This window comes from Pan paniscus, chromosome 9 (assembly GCF_029289425.2).
Source record: "Pan paniscus chromosome 9, NHGRI_mPanPan1-v2.0_pri, whole genome shotgun sequence".
NCBI lineage: Eukaryota > Metazoa > Chordata > Mammalia > Primates > Hominidae > Pan > Pan paniscus.
The window spans coordinates 132,252,372-132,270,746 of NC_073258.2; the positions used below are offsets into that span (position 1 = coordinate 132,252,372).

Below are 18,375 nucleotides of genomic sequence, written 5' to 3' on the forward strand. Positions count from 1 at the left end.
TCTGTCCATGACGCTTAATGAATGGCCTGGCTCTCTATGCTAGGTTCACAACGGCCCCTAGAGCAAACCATCTCTACTGTTCCTTCGCTGTTTTTAAAACAGCCTGCAAGTGCTTATGTGGCTGCGTTGCCAAAGAGAGACCTGACTCTGCTCCCCAGACTTTGTCCTGGTCCTGCAACCTGAGGCCACCAAGAAAGTAAAATTAGTCTTTGCTTCACTAGGAACACTGTAATTGCTTATCAGCTTCAACTGCAGAAGCAGACATTTTGTGCAAGGCTTTCTCTGCCAGTGGTTTATGCCCCTTGATTCCTGCAGGTTCTTTTGGAATTAGTCAGTATCTACTCCATTTTACTAAGGGAGGAACTGACTAACCATGAGGTCCTTTTCACTCCCTCTTTCTTTCATCCTGGTGCAGATAGTCCCTATGCCACCCTATTTATTTATGCCACCTTATTTATTTGTTTGTTTGTTTTTAAACAAAGGAAAATTATTTCCCATAATTCTGGAGGCTGGAAGTCTGAGATCAGAGTGCCACCATGGTCTGGTTTTGGTGAGGACTCTCTTCCTGGCTTGCAGACAGCCACCTTCCCACTGTGTGCTCACATAGTAGAGGGATAGGGTGGGTAGAGGGGAGAGAGAGAGGGAGGGAGAGAGAGAGAGAGCAAGCTCTTTAGTGTCTCTTCTTTTTCAATTTTTTTTTAATTTTTCCAGCTTTTTTGAGGTATTGTTGATATACAAAAATGGCATATAATTATTGTATACAACATGGTGAGTTTGGACATATGTGTATACTCATGTTATCATCACTACCATCAAGGTAACAAATATATCCATCACCTCCAAGAGTTTCTTCATGTCCATTCATTTTACTTCTTTTATTTTAAATTTTAATTTCTTATGGCAAGAGCACGTACCATGAGATCTAGCCCCTTAACAATTGTGACTTTAATATTCATTTTCCTCTTTGAGCCTTCTTCAGACGTTGCTCCCTTCAAGAATATTCTTACAACACACATGCTCGGACACATGCTCACATGCACACACATACACACACATACACACACAGACACACACACACAGCTTTCTTCTGTAAGTGAAGCCCTTCGCTTCCTCTACATCTGCCCATGTGTGCACTGCCCAGGCCGCAAAGCCCTTTCCCTTGCTGTGTTTCTAGTACCTGTCACCTACACCGCCATGCGGTATGGGACAGGACGACATACTCCTTCTTTGGTCCTTCTCACATCGCAGATGCTTGCGGTACCTCCCCCCGCATGAGAAGGACAGCACTTCTGAGGGAGCTGCAGACACCCTGGCGCGCATGTTGATGGTCTGCTCACCCCAACACTGTCCCCTGTGAACACAGGGAGCAGCCCCCTTCCTGCAGCTGACCCCTCACCCCCTCTGCAAGGACCTCCTGCCTCTCTGTCCACCTCCAGCCTCAACCAAACACCAGTAGCTTCCTGAACACTTTGTTTCTCATCGTCTGCGCCCTTATCCATGCTTGTCTCTCTGCCTGGCATGGCATGAACTCTTCTTTCTGTCCAGAAAAATCCAACCAATATTGTTGGCCCAGGTAGAGCGTCTCCTCGTGAGGTTTCCAGGTCTTCTCCTGCCTCGCTGCTGCTTCCCAGGAGGTGAGAGCGGGGTTGGTTCTGTTCTCGTGCCATTGCCACACCTTGTACACAGCTCGGTTGTTGGCATTCTCCATGCTGGGCTGAACATCTTTGTTGTCATGGCTCCTTCCCGTTCCAGCCGCAGGGCATTGTGAGAGCAGTGTCTGGACTTTGTATGGTACTCAATAAATATTGGATGCATAATTGAGTGAGCAAGTAAGTGCCTTTATGTTCTCCATTTTTAGAGCAAAAATTAATCATACATTTGAGCCATTCTGCAGTTGTGCTAGGAAGATGTCTGAGACATCTGCAAAGGGCCCTGAGATCCTGTGGGGACTCTGCCCTGTGACTTCTGAACACCCTGGACCCGGGGCACCTCACTGGAGTCATCTAGAGCCCCCATGTCCTCAGCACAACCATGTAACTCAGTTGCCCATCGTTTGCCTAGCATTCTCAAGGGAGAATCGTGGTCCTTGTGCGTACCCATCTACATAGTCAGGAAGTTCTATTTCTGTCCTACCTGAAGTCCTGTCAGCCCCAAACTAGAAAACACTGGGTTTTAGAAAAGGATGGGTAACCTGTGTGCACCTCAAGCCTGAAGTGGTTAGGAATGAAAATGTGATGTCGATATGAGATGATATTATTAGAAACCTGTTAAATGGACTCCTGACTTGTGCTCTTAACGTCTCTCCCTTCAAGAAAACTGCCCCACACCCGGTCTCATTTTGTGCAGTCAATATAATCCTGATAAGACCTATCATGGCGCTTATGGTGCGAGAAGAAATTAAACATTTAGGGGACTCCTCCAGCGCCACACTGATTGAGCTCAAATGATGCTGCTAAGTTGACAGATGCATTTGTCTGTTCTTGCTCGCCAGTAAGTCTCCCTTGCAGAATGTACAAATTCCTTTACAAGAGGTAAAAACAAATCAGGAATTCCTTTATGCTGCTTTCTCCAGGAGGGAGTCTCCCCGTACCTGCCACTGGTGCATGTGTGTGTGTGTCTCGATGTGCGTGTGTGTGTGTATGTGTGTCTGTGTGTGTGCACGTGTGCTAGATGCAAGGGGCATGCAGAAGGAGAGCCAAACTGCTGCTCGACTCATCATCCACGCAGTGTGAGTCTCGAGCCTTCCCAGGCTGACCCTCTTTTCCCCGCCATTCTGTTAATTGAGCCACCCGTGCCAACTCCTGAAATGCAAGGACAGTCTTGTCAGCAGGGGAAGGCACCTTGCACCTCTTAGCCAAATGCGGCACAACTTTAAACCGATTAATAAAACTCTTAAAAGGATAATATTGTTGGGCAAAGTGCTAAGGCTTCCTGCTTTTGCTTGGGTTGTATTTTTATTAAGCTGTAAGCCTTGTTCTGAAAAAGAGACAGGGGGAAGAGGGAGTGAGAAAGAGAGACTTTTATAGCCTGCAGCCTCTTGTTTGCAGATTATTTTCCAAAGATGCTCAGTAGAATATCAATTGCCTGTGATTAGAAGTCCTGCCAGGTACTACCTTGAACAGAAGAGGCTTTAGAAGTGAAAGCAGTTCCTCAGAGAAGCCCCACATTTTAGTCTTCGAAAAATCTCTCAGCTGGAATTTGACCCTCAAGGTGGTCAGAGCTAGGATGTGGGGGTGGAGCTTAGGGGGTTGGGTGTAAGCTGGGGAGATGGGCACGTTTGGAAGCTCCCGTTCTATTTCACCTAAGGAACATGTCTTTTCCTCATCACCAGAGAGACCCTGTGGGGGACTGGGGAAGAGAGGGGCTGGGAGATGCTTGGTGGGAAACCTAAAAAAACCCTAGAGGCCGGGCACGGTGGCTCACGCATGTAATCCCAGCACTTAGAGAGGTCAAGGTGGATCAATTGAGGTCAGAAGTTTGAGACCAGCCTGGCCAACATGGCGAAACCCCTTCTCTACTAAAAATACAAAAATTAGCCGGACGTGATGGCACACACCCGTGATCCCGGCTACTTGGGAGGCTGAGGCAGGGCAATGGCTTGAACCTGGGAGGCAGAGTTTGGCAGTGAGGCAAGATTGCACCACTGCACTCCAGCCTGGGCAATAGAGCAAGAATCTGTCTGAAAAAAAGAAACCCAAAAATCTAGAGTCTGGCCAGAGATACCTGGGAAAGCTCTGACCTGGAAAGCCTAAAAGATGTGTCCTATTGGAAGCATTGCTGCTCAGGGCCCATCCTGTTAACTCTTCCAGTTCATGAGGAATACAACTTACCACAAACATTAAAAAATCTTCTTTCCATTTTAATAAATAGTGATAATTTCTAAATGGAAGTATGAGCCTGCATCAGCTCAGTTGTGTAAATGTTAAAGTCCTGCGTGTTTCTTCCCCAAATTATTTCACAAAGATGCTACTTGAATCCATTCCACTTGCCCATCAAAATGAGAAGATGGCACCAGCGAAGGCAGAACAGATGGGAGAGATGGAACATCACCTGGGTTCCCAGGGACCCAAATTCTTACAGACATTTGTAGTGACAGAGGTGCAATCATAGCACATGGTATGTGCCCAGTAATTACTTGCTGAATAAATAAATTCATAAACAGTAATGATGGCATCATTATTATTACTACTAGAGCATAGCAGACACTACTGAAACCGCATCATCAGCTGAGAGCACAGTCCTATGTGTTTTACATATAGTAAGTCACAGAATCCTCTCGACAGCCGAAGGAGGAAAATTCTCTCTGTTTCAGTGGTAAGGAAAGTAAGTTCAATTTGCCTAAATCATTATTAATTATTCATAAATGAACTATCCTCCAATTATAAACAGTAAACAAAAAAGATGCGGCAAAAGTGGCCAGCATCTCTAGGGCATCGACCACATACCGGGCTCAGTCCTGGACTATACCTCAGTAAATCTTCACAGTCCTCTTGCAAGACAGTGAATATTAGATCCATTCTACAGAGAAAGAAACTCACTGACCTGTTAACCTTCACTTGATATGGTATTGTCATTTCACAAGTGGGGAAGCTAAGGCTTAGAAAAGCTAAGCTCTTTGCCCAAAGTCACATTGCAAATGCCAGGAGTTAGATTCTAGCCTAGAAAAGAAGAGTGAGAAATTCTCCTAGTCTCATATGACGTCATAGCAACTGTCCATCTAGAGACCTTTGCATAGTTTTGATTGGTCAGATCTGAAAAGAGGGTAGTCTTCCCCCCACACAGGCTGCACCCACACTTCTCATGGGAGTCTTTCAACACCACCACTGAGACAATCCAACATGGCGGGAAGATTTCTTCTGCACATACTGGGCCTAGAATCCACAGCCTAGGTCCACTACCTCTCTGATGGTTCTTCATTCCACCACGGCCAGTTGAGTATGGAGCACCAGCACGCATTCAAAGTCAGCCTTGCTAATTAGAATATGAGGGGGCCTTAGTAATGTTGGGGAGGATTACAAATATATCAGTTCACATTACTGAGCTTGGCCCAGCTGTATACTTAATAGCTCCCAGATGCTCTCTCTCTCTCTTTTTCAACAGCTTTATAGAGATACAATTCCATAACATATCATTCACCTGTTTGAAGTATCCACACACTTGGCTTTTAGTATATCCATAGAATTTTGCATCCATTACTGCAATCAACTTTAGAACGTTTTCGTTATCCAGAAAGAAACCCTGAATTCCTTAGGCATCTACTCCTGAATCCTACCGTTGCTGCAGTCCTAGGCAACCCCTAATCTGCTTTCTTTTTATTGCTGTTTTTGTTTTCTTTTTCTTTTTCTTTTTCTTTTTTTTTTTTTTGAGACAGAGTTTTGCTCTTGTCACCCAGGCTGGTGTGCAATGGCACAATCTTGGCTCACTGCAAGCTCTGACTCCCGGGTTCAAGTGATTCTTCTACCTCAGCCTCCTGAGTAGCTGAGATTACAGGTGCCCACCACTATGCCTGGCTAATTTTTGTATGTTTTAGTAGAGACAGGGTTTCACCATGTTGGCCAGGCTGGTCTCGAACTCCTGACCTCAGGTGATCCACTTGCCTTGGCCTCCCAAAGTGCTGGGTTTACAGGCGTAAGCCACGGTGCCTGGCCCCTAATCTGCTTTCTGTCTTTATAAATTTACCTGTCCTGGACATTTCATATGTCTTTTAATGACATTTTTTATTCCTGCTTATACACTCAGGTTTTTCTCTATCTTACTTTTCTTTTTTTCTTCTCTCTCTTTTTTTTTTTTTCTTTGATACAGGGTTTTACTCTGTTGCCCAGGCTGGACTACAGTAGGGTGATCACAGCTCACTACATTCTCAAACTCCTGGGCTCAAGCAATCTTCCCTCTTCAGCCACCTGAGAGCTGGGACTACAGGTGCCCACCACTATGCCTGGCTAACTTTTAAAAAGTTTTTTTTGTAGACACGGGTCTTGCGACATTGCTCAAGCTGGTCTCAAACTCTTGGCCTCAAGTAATTCTCCCACCACAGCTTCCCAAAGCTCTGGGATAATAGGCATAGGCCACCACGTCCGGCTTCTATCTCTGTTTTCTAGGCCTAAGAAAGACCTGGGCCTTCTTGACTCCAGCTGCACGCTCACACTTTCCAGCCTCAGAAATGTCACTTTAGAATGGGCTGAAGTTCTGCTCTGGCCTGTGGTCCCCACTCAGGGAAGCTCCTAGGAGCTTGTCTTTTTCTTTTAATTCCTGCATTCTTCCCAGATATCATTTATTCTGTCTATATCAGTCTTCCTTTTCCTCTGGTCTTTGCTCTTAAGACTTCTAAGTCTGTGCTCCCATAACTGAAAACTGCACAGAATCACTCGAAGCTTATTGAAAAGGCAGATTCTTGGACCTCAGCTTCAGAGGCCTTCATTCAGTTCATGGGAATCAGCATTATTTGTAAGGCCCCCAGGAAATTCTGAAGTGGGTGGTCCTTTGATTTCGCTTTGTAAAGCTCTAACTGTCCTCTAGTAATACTCCTCGGCCACATTCCAGGAACATTCTCCGTTCCTTGGTTCTGGCTCTGCTCTAGAATTGGTTCACAAATCCTAAAATTTTCTAAAACCTAGAAGCAATAAACGAACCTTGAAAGAGATGCTTTTAGAACAAATTAAAAGGAGTGACTTAGTAGATCACAAATTGGTAGAGTGTTTACCCGTAGGAAACAGTGCAGGCTATAATAATAATTCAAAAACAAGGCCAGGCGTGGTGGCTCACGCCTGTAATCCCAGCACTTTGGGAGTCTGACGTGGGTGGATCACGAAGCCAAGAGATCGAGACTATCCTGGCCAACACGGTGAAACCCCGTCTCTAATAAAAATACAAATATTAGCCAGGCGTGGTGGTGCGTGCCAGTAGTCCCCGCCACGCAGGAGCCTGAGGCAGGAGAATCACTTGAACCCAGGAGGCAGGAGTTGCAGTGAGCCAAGATGGCGCCACTGCACTCCAGCCTGGCAACAGAGGGAGACTCCGTCTCAAAAATAGATAAATAAATACAAAATAATAAAAATTATTCAGTAAACAGAATTGCCTATTACATGCTAGGCACTGCAGACTCAGAAATGAACAAGAATCATACACCCCTGGCTCTCCAGAGGGAAGACAGTGGCGGAGAAGACAGCCATGGAAGAGCTGATTAAGGCAGCATGGCAGTGCAGAGTGGTAGTTAAGAGCAATGGCTTTCCAACCAGTTGTGCTGAATCCCAGTTCTGCTGTGCGGCCTCGGGCAAGTCACTTAGCTGCTCTGTGCCTCAAATGATTGATTTGAAATGGGGATAATAGTGGCTCCTCATGGCATTGCTGTGAGAAGTGCTTCAGACAAGGAGGTGCTCAGGAAGTATTAACTATTAGGTAACTAATTAAGCATGCTTTTTTATAAATGCTGGAGTTGGGGAGGGGAAGTGCAGTTAGTAGCTTGGCAGGAGCTGCTCACTTGGTCTGAAAGACTCTGACGAAGTGACATTGCAGTGGCTTCAAGCACCGTACTTGACGATTTACATATATTAACACGAATCCCCAAAATCCTGTAGAGTAGGTATTATGCCTGTGTTAATCTACCCAGGAGAAAACTGAGCTTTCCAGAAAGTTTAAGCATCTCGCCCAAGGTCATAGAACTGGAAATGGCGCCAGCTCCCAGGCAAGCTCTTAGCATGACAGGCCAGCAAAGATGCAATTCTGGGAGGAAAGCTCCATTATTAGTTATTGGGGGAAACCAAAACATTTTAAAATAACTGTGCCCTCTCACAGGCTGCCTCTTGGCACCACAGTCAAAGAAGAATGCTGAGCTGGAAAAACGTTGTGTTTAGGGAGACAATTCTTCTGTCCTTTTGTTTACGTTCTTTGTTAAAGAGCACGGTGTAAAAAGACAAAAGAGATGTCGGATTTCCTTCTCTGAAGCAGATCCCACAGCACAGAAGGCTGCAGTCTGAATCCTGTACTATTTAATTAAGGCAATACAGGACTTGTCCTTTCAGAACTAGGTCACAAGTGTGCCTCAGCGCAGAGACTCCTTTTTGGTAATATGGGCTTTGGGAGGAAGAGAGCACATATGAAAAAAAGTGAAATCTGTCTTCCAAGATACCAGCTTTCTGTCTTGGGCCAGGTACAGTGGGCTAGGCGAACAATTTGAAACAACAACCACAGCAATCTGAGACCCTGGTTGGGCCAATTTAAAAGAAATTTGACCCATGCTCAGACATTTCATAAACTCCCATTGAAATGCACAAAACACGCACATCAGGTCAACCCACAGTGCTTGGCTGGTGGGTCAGTGTGCAGCCGGGTGCCCTCTGGCATGCAGAGAAGGACACAGGCACACACAGGGCAGCCTTTCTCTTTCAGAAAGGATATCACTGGCCCCAGTGCTTCCTAGGGAGGCCACGGGGTCAGACCATCAGAGGTGCCCTGATGTACAAGGGGAGCCTGGCTAAAAGGTACAGTGATCTGTGACAAGATTCTCATCCCAGAACCCAGGATCCTTCTGATACAGAGAACAATTGAAGATATTTGCCCCCTAAGGACACTCTTAGGCATTATTCTTCTCCAGAATTAAAAGAACCAAAACTGGACCATCCGTGACTCCTGTCCCAATCTTCCCATCCAGGCTGGATGTTACCATTTTCCCCATCCCTGCTTCCTTCCCTTTGTCTTCCTTTACCTGGCTATGCCTTTTGACCTTTGGTGTGACAAATTTCAGCTGCCACTAATGTTCATGTAGAGCATGTTTCTCTTTCCCTTGGATGACTGTGCGTGCATTGAAAGACTTTGCAGAGACGGCTCCCTGAATAGAAATGCATGCCAGACAAACAACGCGAGCAGCTCAGACATCCCCACAGAGGCTCTGGGAGCTTAAAAAGCCCACGTCGCCCTAGAAAAGAGGCTATTAAGGTGTGGCGCGATTTGCACTTTCAGGCAGAAGCTTTTTAAGCTGCTGCAGAGCCCAATCACAGAGAGATGAAGACTTCAGTTTCTCAAGATATGCAACTCTTCTGCTGATGAAGGAGAATGTTCCCGGGTGCAGGTGGAGTGAGAACGGGTTCCTGGCACACACTCAGCAACCTGGTGAGGAGAGCTCGGACCATGTCGCCGTCACCTCTTGTCTGTCTGCTCCCCATTTCCCTGCAGCCTCCAGAGCCAGCATAAGGGGCTGGAGAGGAGGCTCAGGACCATGTAAAGATCTCGGTGGAGCTGAGCAGAACACCACTGACTTTGCACTCCCTCCTCTTGACATGCCCCTGGAGAATCCCTAAACAAGAAGCAGTAGCAGCCGAAGCCCAGGAGCATGTGCTGGAGAGGGTTTGGGAGCAACTGGTAAAGTCTGACCTGCTGCCTGGAGCCCATGTCATCTTCTATCATTCCTAGGAGGAAAATTAGACCCAGAAGCCTGGCTTTGGAACAGAGAAGACTGGGGTTTACATTTTGGCTCTGCTTATTTGTCATTGTGTCCCTAAGCCACAGTTTGCTCATTTGCAAGATTTCTGTTTTTCAATACTGTAGAAAGGAACAGATGAAAAGTCTTGCATAAAGTGCCTCACAGTAGAAAACCAACATAAACTAGCCTATGTGATATTTTCAAATGGCAAGAAAACGAAGACAGGGACTCCCAACCAGCAGGGGACAATTCAGTTCAACTGAAAGTAACTTCAGTTTTCTCCCATTGTTGGGTAGAAACAGAATTTCTACTCTCTCTCAAAGTCTTACCCGGTAGGTGACCACCTCTCCCAGGCACATCCCGCTCCTCCAAGGCCTCGTCTTCTGAAACAGTTCCCTCTCCTATGATTGCCGGGGAGAAGCTGGAAGAAAAAGAAATAGAAATTATTTTCGTCAACAAGTGCCGTCTATCCAGATGACATTTTTCTGCTCCCAAATCTCTCCTGAATTGGAGTCGTACCCCGTACTGTCTCTCCATGGAAAGATCGGGCCCTTTCTCTTAAAGAGTGAGAAGCTGAAGGCAGGCTACTCAGTCATCTCTCGAGTTGGTGACCAAAATGTGCCTGTCCCCACGTGGATTTCTTCTAGGGGGCTGGAGCACTGTCCACCTGCAGGCACTGGAATCTCCAGGAGTTTCTTCTTTTGCTCACCAGACACAGCCCCGTCACACGAGCCACAGCAGCCTCATGCTAGCTTAGGGGATAAAGGCCTGCAGGCTCTTTTCCTTATTTTTAAAGCAAATTGCTCTATTCCCTCTCATGGCTTCAGCACGTGGGTGTTGGGGAGGAATTCGGCTGTGCAGGTGTGGGAGCTAGACGCCCAGTGTGGTGTCTGGGGAGGGTTGATGCACAGCAGCTCTAACGTGCTTAGAGAGTCAAGGCTGGCTCGGCCTTTGGAAATCCAAATAATCTTTAAATGCCAACTTTATGCTTCATAGTTATAGTGAACCATTCAGGGGTGGCTGCAATTCAGGAAATGATATCACTGCACTCCCCAGTCCAGTTAGTGACCCATTAGCTAAAAGCTGCCCTGAGTGTCCACAAGCCCCCATTCTCAAAGCCTCCTCAGGTGCCCCACTCCCTTTAATTCTTTCAACATCTAGGAAAAAGGCGTTGTTCATACTCTATTTTACAGAGGCATAAATTGAGACCCAGATGGTGGTGATGTGACTTGTCCCAGGTTATGCAGTGTGTGAGGGGCTTTCAGAGTCCCAGGCCTAAGGTATCCCCACTGGGCTACACTGACACACCCAAGAAATGCAAACTAGAGTGTGTGTATGTGCTTGAGTGTGTGTGTGTGTGTGTGTCTACACATGCACCTTTACGTTCACTTAGGGATGGCTGGGATCCTGTCCAGTGATCTACAGTCAATGCCAGTCCCAGAGTTCCCTGGGTGAAGAAGAAAGAGAAGTTAGGAGAACAGTGGAAGGAAGAGGTGTGGCCTACACTTTGTAAAGGAAGCAATATTATTCCTCCTGGGAAGTCAGTTGTCTCCCCAGGCTTTGAATGGAAAGCAGCCTCAAAGTCCCTTGGCATCGACGGGGGCTGCTCCCTCCCCACTCCCCACTGTTACCTCTGGGAGGACCTATGTCTGAGTGCTGAGGGGGCCTTTGGGGCTATTTGAATAGTGGCAATCCTCCTGATTTGCTCTTCTCCAAAAAGCCCCCTACTTGGCTGTGGCCTGAGCTCTCTCAGGCTTGGAAGAGACTTTAGACAGCAAGCACTTCAATCTATGTTTAGTGCAATAATCTCCTATTCAGCAGGAATTCTCAAAATTTTTCTCAGAAAACCAGTCCCTTTGGATGACTCTTTAATAAAATGGGGATAAAGGCTCCATAATTCGCCAGTTTAGGAAATTGCTGGATACCTACCCTCCTCCGAAAGAGTCACAGTGAACTTCAGCATACAAAGGCTCTGAGAAGTCCTGCAACAAGGAAACCAGTTTAACACTGTTAAATTATGGTAAGACTAATAGGCCTTTATATAGACACACTTTAAACATCTTCTGTGACAGGAAGCCCCCCATCACATTAAACCTTTCTTCCTAGAGTACACTTACAGTATATGTCTTTGGGCCTATATATTTTAATTTCTCTTCTGGTTGAAATGTTTCTGGAGTATAAGAACTACATACCCTAATATTTATATGACAGTACACAACATATAGAGATGTTCAGTACTGCTCTTTCCAATAGGACATCTAAGGAAACCGAAGCATAGGAAATGGCACAGTCTAACTGAGGAGCATAGTTAATGAAATTAGGGTGTTTTCTTGTTAGATCACTGTAACTTTTAGAGTTGAGATGACCGAATGGGAATCTACCTTTCTGCAATCCCCAGCCTGATCTTTCTACTTTCACTCTATTTCCTTCTACTGTTTAGCTGAATATCTTCAAGAAAGTAGTTTAATGGTAGGGAAGGGAGTGGAAATAATAAAAATAATGGCTTATCCTTCCCCAATTCAAAAAGACTTCGAAGTGCAGATGATTTTTCACCTGCAGCCCTTGGATGGCATTTACCTCTAACGAACTAACATACTCTCCCTGGCTCCTGGAAGCTCCTGCTCTCTCCAGGCTCACTGGGTGCTCTGTGGATTCCAGATGAATTATCTCAAGTGGCAAATATACCTTAAAAGGAGGAGAAGTGCAATGCGTCTTCTAATACCAGGGTTAAAATTTCATTTTATTCCTTGTCTGATGCTATTCAGGACTGTTATCTTCCTTCGTGCTCAATAGGCAATAGAAATATATATGTTGGCAGAAAGCCAGGCTCAGACACAGTATCTAGAGAAGGTGGGCTGGAAAAAGGGAGTCAGTATGATTTGTGCTCCCTTCCTTCCTCTCTGCTCCTACCAATTAGAGAAGGGAAGGACCCAGCCCCCAGACCATAAATAACAGCTCGCCCCTGAAGTAATATGGCTTTGCTCACATTGGCTGCATATTCTATAGGTTTGCATCCTTTTCAACTCTTCTCCAGCACAGCTGAACAAATACGAGAGGAAACAGCAGGATGTGGATATTTGAGGGCTCTTCTTTCAAAAGAACCAGGATTGGTCCATCTAAATGCACAGAAGATAAAGCTCTTCCTAGCATCCTCTTTCCTCCTTTTCTGGTTCCCCATTCCTTACTTCTTAGGGTCACAGCCCTGACCTGCCTTCACCCATTGTCTTATACTTTTGCTCGATTCTCCACCCCCAAGATTATCAGAGCTTACCTGTCTTTCCGCTTCTTCCTTTCAATGTTCTCTCAACTAGACACACTGGAGAGGCTCTAGTTCACACCAACCCTTCAACGACTGGCAAAGACTGCCTCCGTGTAAACATAAGAAAATGCCTAACTCAAAAGAAAAATATAATCTCTAATGGTAGATTCACATAGGAGAGCTCATGAGAATAATTTCCAAGACCCTTCCGAGAATGGCCAAAGGGCATCTGCCTGCATCAAATTTGATAATAAGATGATCCCTGATGTAAATAATAACATAATCGTTGATGGCAAAGTTTCTGGAGTCTGACTACCTGGATTGAATCTTGGCTCTGTCAGTTTCTTACTGTGTGACCCTGGGGAACTTCTTAATTTTTTTCCACAAAATGCGGTGCAATAATATCACCAACGATATGGTTATTGCAAGATTAAATAAGTTAATCTTTGCAAATGTTTAGCACTGTGCCTAGCCCATTGTAAATACTCAAAAATATTACCTCTCAATACATGGATACTAAGATAAGGTCATGTGGTATGCAGGCACATTTCAAGGACTTTGGGGTCAATAAAACTTGAGTTTGAATTTTGGCTCTTCTGATTACTGGCTGTGTGATCGCAGCCAATTTATTTAACCTCCTTTTAGCATCAGTTTCCTCATTGGCAAACAGGAATAATTGCATTTCCCTCATTAGCACTGTTGTGAAGGTTGAAGAAATCATGTGTTTGAACATACCTTGCAGCTAGGAGGCATCAATAAATATTTGAGGATGGGGGAAACATCCTCTGAGCAGATAGCTTGAAAAACATGACAAGGATTCTTTGGGGCATTTAGATGTGTGCATTTCAATAATGGACTTACTTAGTCGCTCTGTCCTAAGGCTATCTATCAACTCTTACAGCACTTCTGTGAAGCACAGAGCAAATGTGGATAATGGCGTCTCGATTTTATTAACAAAGTGAGTGTCCCAAGAACCAGTCAATATAGCACAATCAAATACAACTCCAGACAGGCAGATTGCTTCCTTCCTCTAAAGCAGTAGTTTTCAAATTGTATTTTGCATTTCACTTTTTCAAGAAGGATCTAAAATAGGACATTATTATAATATATAAAATAGTAACATTTCTTGGAACGAAAGTGGCTAGGGTTGTGCCTGCTCTGTTTCTCCTTCATATCCCGCGGTGGTGTCTGCAGTACCTCTAAGGAAATCTAAGTCTCTGCAGGATGCAGCTTCAAAACCAATGCTCTAAAGCCATGGAATTTTCTTCCGACTCTTACAGTGTGCAGTATGGATTAATAGTGATTTCCTACTGTCTTAGATTTATTAAGATTAAGTCATGTCAGACAAACCTCATTTCCTACTTTGACAGTATTCTCCACGGAAATGTAGTGAATTGGTATTTCAGGAAGGCATTTTACAAAGCCTTTTGTAATAGCTTTATTGCAATGACAAAGAAGTTTACACTGAATACCAGTAAAATTAAGTGTATTAGTAAGTAGATGAACAACTATAGCTAACAGGTGCTGAACAACTAACTGATCAATGTCAAGCGGCAGGCTGCTAGGACACCTAGGACACTGGCTGTGTCCTGTATCATTAAATATCTCCATCAGCAAGTTGGATGAAGACATAGAGATGACACTTATCAAATTTGTGCATGACATGAAATTGGGAGGAAAAGCAAATTTATCAGGTGATCGAATCCAGAAAGATCTTGTCAGGCCGACAGAATGGGCCATATCCAAGATAATGGAATTTCACAGGGAAAAAAATGCAATATTTTATAATTAGGTCCCCCAAGCAAATTATTCAAATATAGGTTTATGTCATATCTTATGTCAGACTCAGGTATGATCTATCTAACGGCAGGAAGTAGAGGCTCTTTGAAAGAGTCTTTCAGGTAGATTTGAGCAGTAGATAATGGGATAGAGAAAAAAGGCCAGTGCATTTAGGGACAAGGTGGATACCACAGGGGAGAGCTGCAGGGAAGTGGGGTGGGTCAGAGTGGGTAAGTATTCACGTGAGAACAGAGACAGGGGAGCTACATACATAAAATAACTCTTTCATTCATTCTTTCTGAATATATTCATCATGAGGCCAGAGAGTATGGCTTTTAAGGGCATAGGCTCTAGACTCAAACTATATGAAATTCAGAATTGGCTTTGTTACTTCCCAGCTGTGTACCCTTATGCAAGTTACTTCTCTGTGTCTCAATATCTGCATCTATGGACTATATTTGTAACTATCTCCCTCATAGGGTGATGGTGAGGATCCAGTTCCCTTATGCCTATGTAGTATTTATTATTTTGGCAGTTTTTCACTAAGTACACAGCCTGATTGAGGAGGAAGAATGAGATACATTACTTCTTGTGAAGAAAGGCTGATAAGGTTCAAGCAGAGTATCCCAAGCAGGAGGTTCACAAGGCCTGGAAGCTTAGCAAGATAGTCACAGGAAAAAGACAGAAAGCCAGGAATCAGAACTGCATAACATGGAGGAAACTGGACTTGGGGACTAAAATAGAATTTAGGCAATCAAAAGAAATGCAAGGTCTGAGTCCAGCTAACAATTGATGGGGAGCTTGAGGTGTTGGGCTGCTGTTCTTTAAATCTCTTGTGTTTGAGATCAGGATTGATTACAGAGGCAAAATCAGGGTGGAGACTGCTGTAGGGTCACATGGACCCTGCTCTGAGGAGCAATGGGAAACAGAGGCTGGAAACTAGGAAGAGCCTCACAGTTTGGAGAAGCAGAGCTTAGTCACAGCAGGGCAGCAAAAGAAGACAGACAGAAAACAAAACAAAGCAAAACAAAAACAGAAATATAAACTATCTGTTTTGCTGATTGTAAGTTTCCCACAAGTTACAAGAGTGAGGTTCCCTCTCCCTTTTATAGTATATAAAACAAAACATTCAAGAGTTCTGCATTACTGTAAACCAGTCAGGCAGTCCCCTGGAGTACTGTCTAATCATTGCATCCCATTTTTCAAAGGTTTGAGAGGCCCCACGTCGGCCTGGAGGATAATATTACAGGAGCCCATAATATGTGAGCAAACAAAATAGAGCTTTTAATGTCCCTGTGGGGGAACCAAAGCCATGTCCATGCATGGGAAGAAGACCTCTTACAATATTTGCAAGGCTATCTTCTGAAGGAAGAGTGGTTGATCCTTGCTCATTTTGCTGCCAAGGACCAGAGAATGGAAGCTCCAGGAAGAGAACTTTTACATCCAAAGTCAATGCAATGGCAGAGATGCAGGGCTTCACCTGGGGAAGGGCATACCTCCCACGGCTGGGAAAATGTGCTCAGGAGTAGTCCAGCATTGCTTGAATGGGTGAGATGGAAGTGTTGAAAACCTTTCCCCAACATGGCATTCTATATTTCTATAAAAACTACTATGAGACAGTTGAGTGAGCCCCATGATTTTGGCATGCATCAATGCCATATTTAGAATGGCTGCCCTGAGCAACATTTTTCTCTGCCATCTTCGCAGTCATTCCTGGGAAGCAAGCTGTAGTTCTCTGCTGAGCCAGGAGGTGGAGATGGCCTATAATGTACCCAGAGAGCCTGCAGGGAGGGCTGCGTGATGAGGTTGAGCGGTGGGGCTATCTGTGTGGATTGGCAGCCATAAAGGAATCTGAGAGCTCATCGGCCGCCATCTGTCTTCATTTTGCTAACCCCCTCTATTGGATGCCACAAGCATCTCACTTCCTATATTTATAAACATCCCCAATCAGTCATTTCTCTGCCCGCTGTCACATATTTGTGGCATTAATGCTGGCTGCTTTATCACAGATTGGACTTCATTTCAGGCATAACTCTCATATACTGTGGTTCTGAGATCTTTATAGCCACATTACGGTATATGGCTGAGTTGTGATTACATATCAGTACTGTGAGGCCACTGACAGCGATTTGGCCCTCTCCCACCACCTGCCACACCTGCCCTCTGAGGGCAGCTATAGATCATGCTAGAGACACAGGAAAATGGGATCTGTGAGGGAGAGAGAGAGAGAACAAAGGTTAAGGCACACACTCTCCAGGATTTAGGGTAGGCCAGGGCTATTCCGTAGGGCTGAGAACCCACAGAACTGTCTCCTATTGGCAAAGTGACCTGACAGATGGAGAGAGCTAATGGGAGGGGATGGGAGTTGAGAAGGAGTAGTCTATAATTGAACTGACCTTTCCGGTTGCCCCTGATCTCAAAGCCGACAGTGGGTGGTAGACTTTCTTTTCTGATGTCTGAAATCAGGAATGTAAGTTAGCATTTCTTCGTTTTCCCTTGCATCATGCTTGTCCCATTCATAAGATTGCTCTCCTTGTAGAGATGAAAAAAGAATCTTTTTTAGTCCCACTGTGTTTGGGTTCTTGTAGCTGTCATGCACGGATCCCAGGAACCACAGTCACAGGGGAAGTCGCAAAAGTTCTCTCTCATGGAAGTCACAGTGGCCACCAAAAGGTCAAAAGTAAGAGCTATGCTTGGTCAGTAGACAACAAAAGAGCTTGGAGGCAGGAAGCAATAAAATTTTAGGGAATTATGAGTCCCTGGGTTATTGCTAAAAGGGTGTGGGGTATGGGGTTTGCCACACTCATCTTCAGAGAGTATTTTTTTTATTCTGGAATAAAACAACTTTTTCAAGTCTTCTTGGTCGTGGCTTCTCCTTACAACTCAGAGAGACAGAAGAGCTCTTTTCCCCTTGGTGGGCGGAGTCCACTGATGTTGCGGGTTGCTGGCAGTCTTCCTGGCTCCTGACTAGCCTTCCACCTCTATTTTCCTCTTGCTCTCCAAATGTGTAGATACTGTCCTTTTCCTCGGTCCCCAGGGAGGCATGGACCACAAGATATTACTGAAGATTGAGCGGTAACAGAGGAGAGTTGCTTCAAGGAGAGGGAGGAAGTCTAACAGAGTCAGATGATGAAATTACAACGAATTTAGTTGAAAGCTCCATTTGGATTTTACTTTGATTTTAGGATCGGTAAAATAAAATGAGTGTTCCTATGAGCTGAGGGTGTTGGCTTTATAGGCAAAAAAGGGCTGAGGAAAGCGGAAACAGAGAACAAAAAGCAAACTGGCCTTTTTTAAGGGGTACTTTATAGAGTTCAGACAAGGGGACTTCCTCGTTATTCTGACTCGAGCTGACCAGAATTGCCTGCAAAGTTTGGTTTGATTACTGAACACTTAACACAAGTGACTCCGTTCTGGTTTTGGTCTGTTCTGCCTGGGCCCAGGGCAGGAGGCTGATCCCCTAAAATGGCCTCCCATGCCCTCTGTTTAATAAGAGATTTCCGACTTCACTTATGAAGTCCAGCACTTGCAGCCTTTCCCTGACATCCACACTCGGCTGGTGACCTGATTCTTCCAATTCCAGGGCCCGAGACTGCCCCTCACTCTCCCCCCTCTTCTCAAGGGAAACAAACTGGCTTTCCTAATCGTTCTAATTTCCCAGAGAGGGTGCCCTGCCCACAGAGGAAACAGGCTTTGCCATGACTCTGCAGAGCTTTTTCATCCCGATGATCTCAAAATCCCCTTCTAGAGGGGCTCTGAGCCTTCACTCTGCAGATCAAGAAGCCCACCAGTCCTCACCCACCCGACTCCCACCTTCCCTGCCCCTGGGAGCCAGCTTTACCCAGACGAGTTCTGCTCCCAGCCTCTAGAATGCAGAACGGGCTGCTGCTTTCAAAGCTATACTTCGATGGAGTTTCCTATA

General features: G+C 45.1%; 1 protein-coding gene and 1 long non-coding RNA gene across 8 annotated transcripts in view; one reads left to right on the forward strand and one right to left on the reverse strand.

The window, feature by feature from the left end:
- Positions 1-17,590, reverse strand: part of LOC117975077 (uncharacterized) — a 37,185-nt gene extending 19,595 nt beyond the window's left edge. The window contains exons 1-4 of the long non-coding RNA XR_008620304.2: positions 16,850-17,590; positions 11,345-11,397; positions 10,793-10,862; positions 9,745-9,836 (exon numbers count right to left, since the gene is read on the reverse strand). This is a non-coding gene — a long non-coding RNA (uncharacterized LOC117975077). The remainder of the gene's footprint in view (positions 1-9,744; positions 9,837-10,792; positions 10,863-11,344; positions 11,398-16,849) is intronic.
- The window catches only part of NTM (neurotrimin), a 965,686-nt gene that overhangs the window by 195,593 nt on the left and 751,718 nt on the right, over positions 1-18,375 (forward strand). The gene's annotated exons all lie outside the window — the stretch shown is intronic.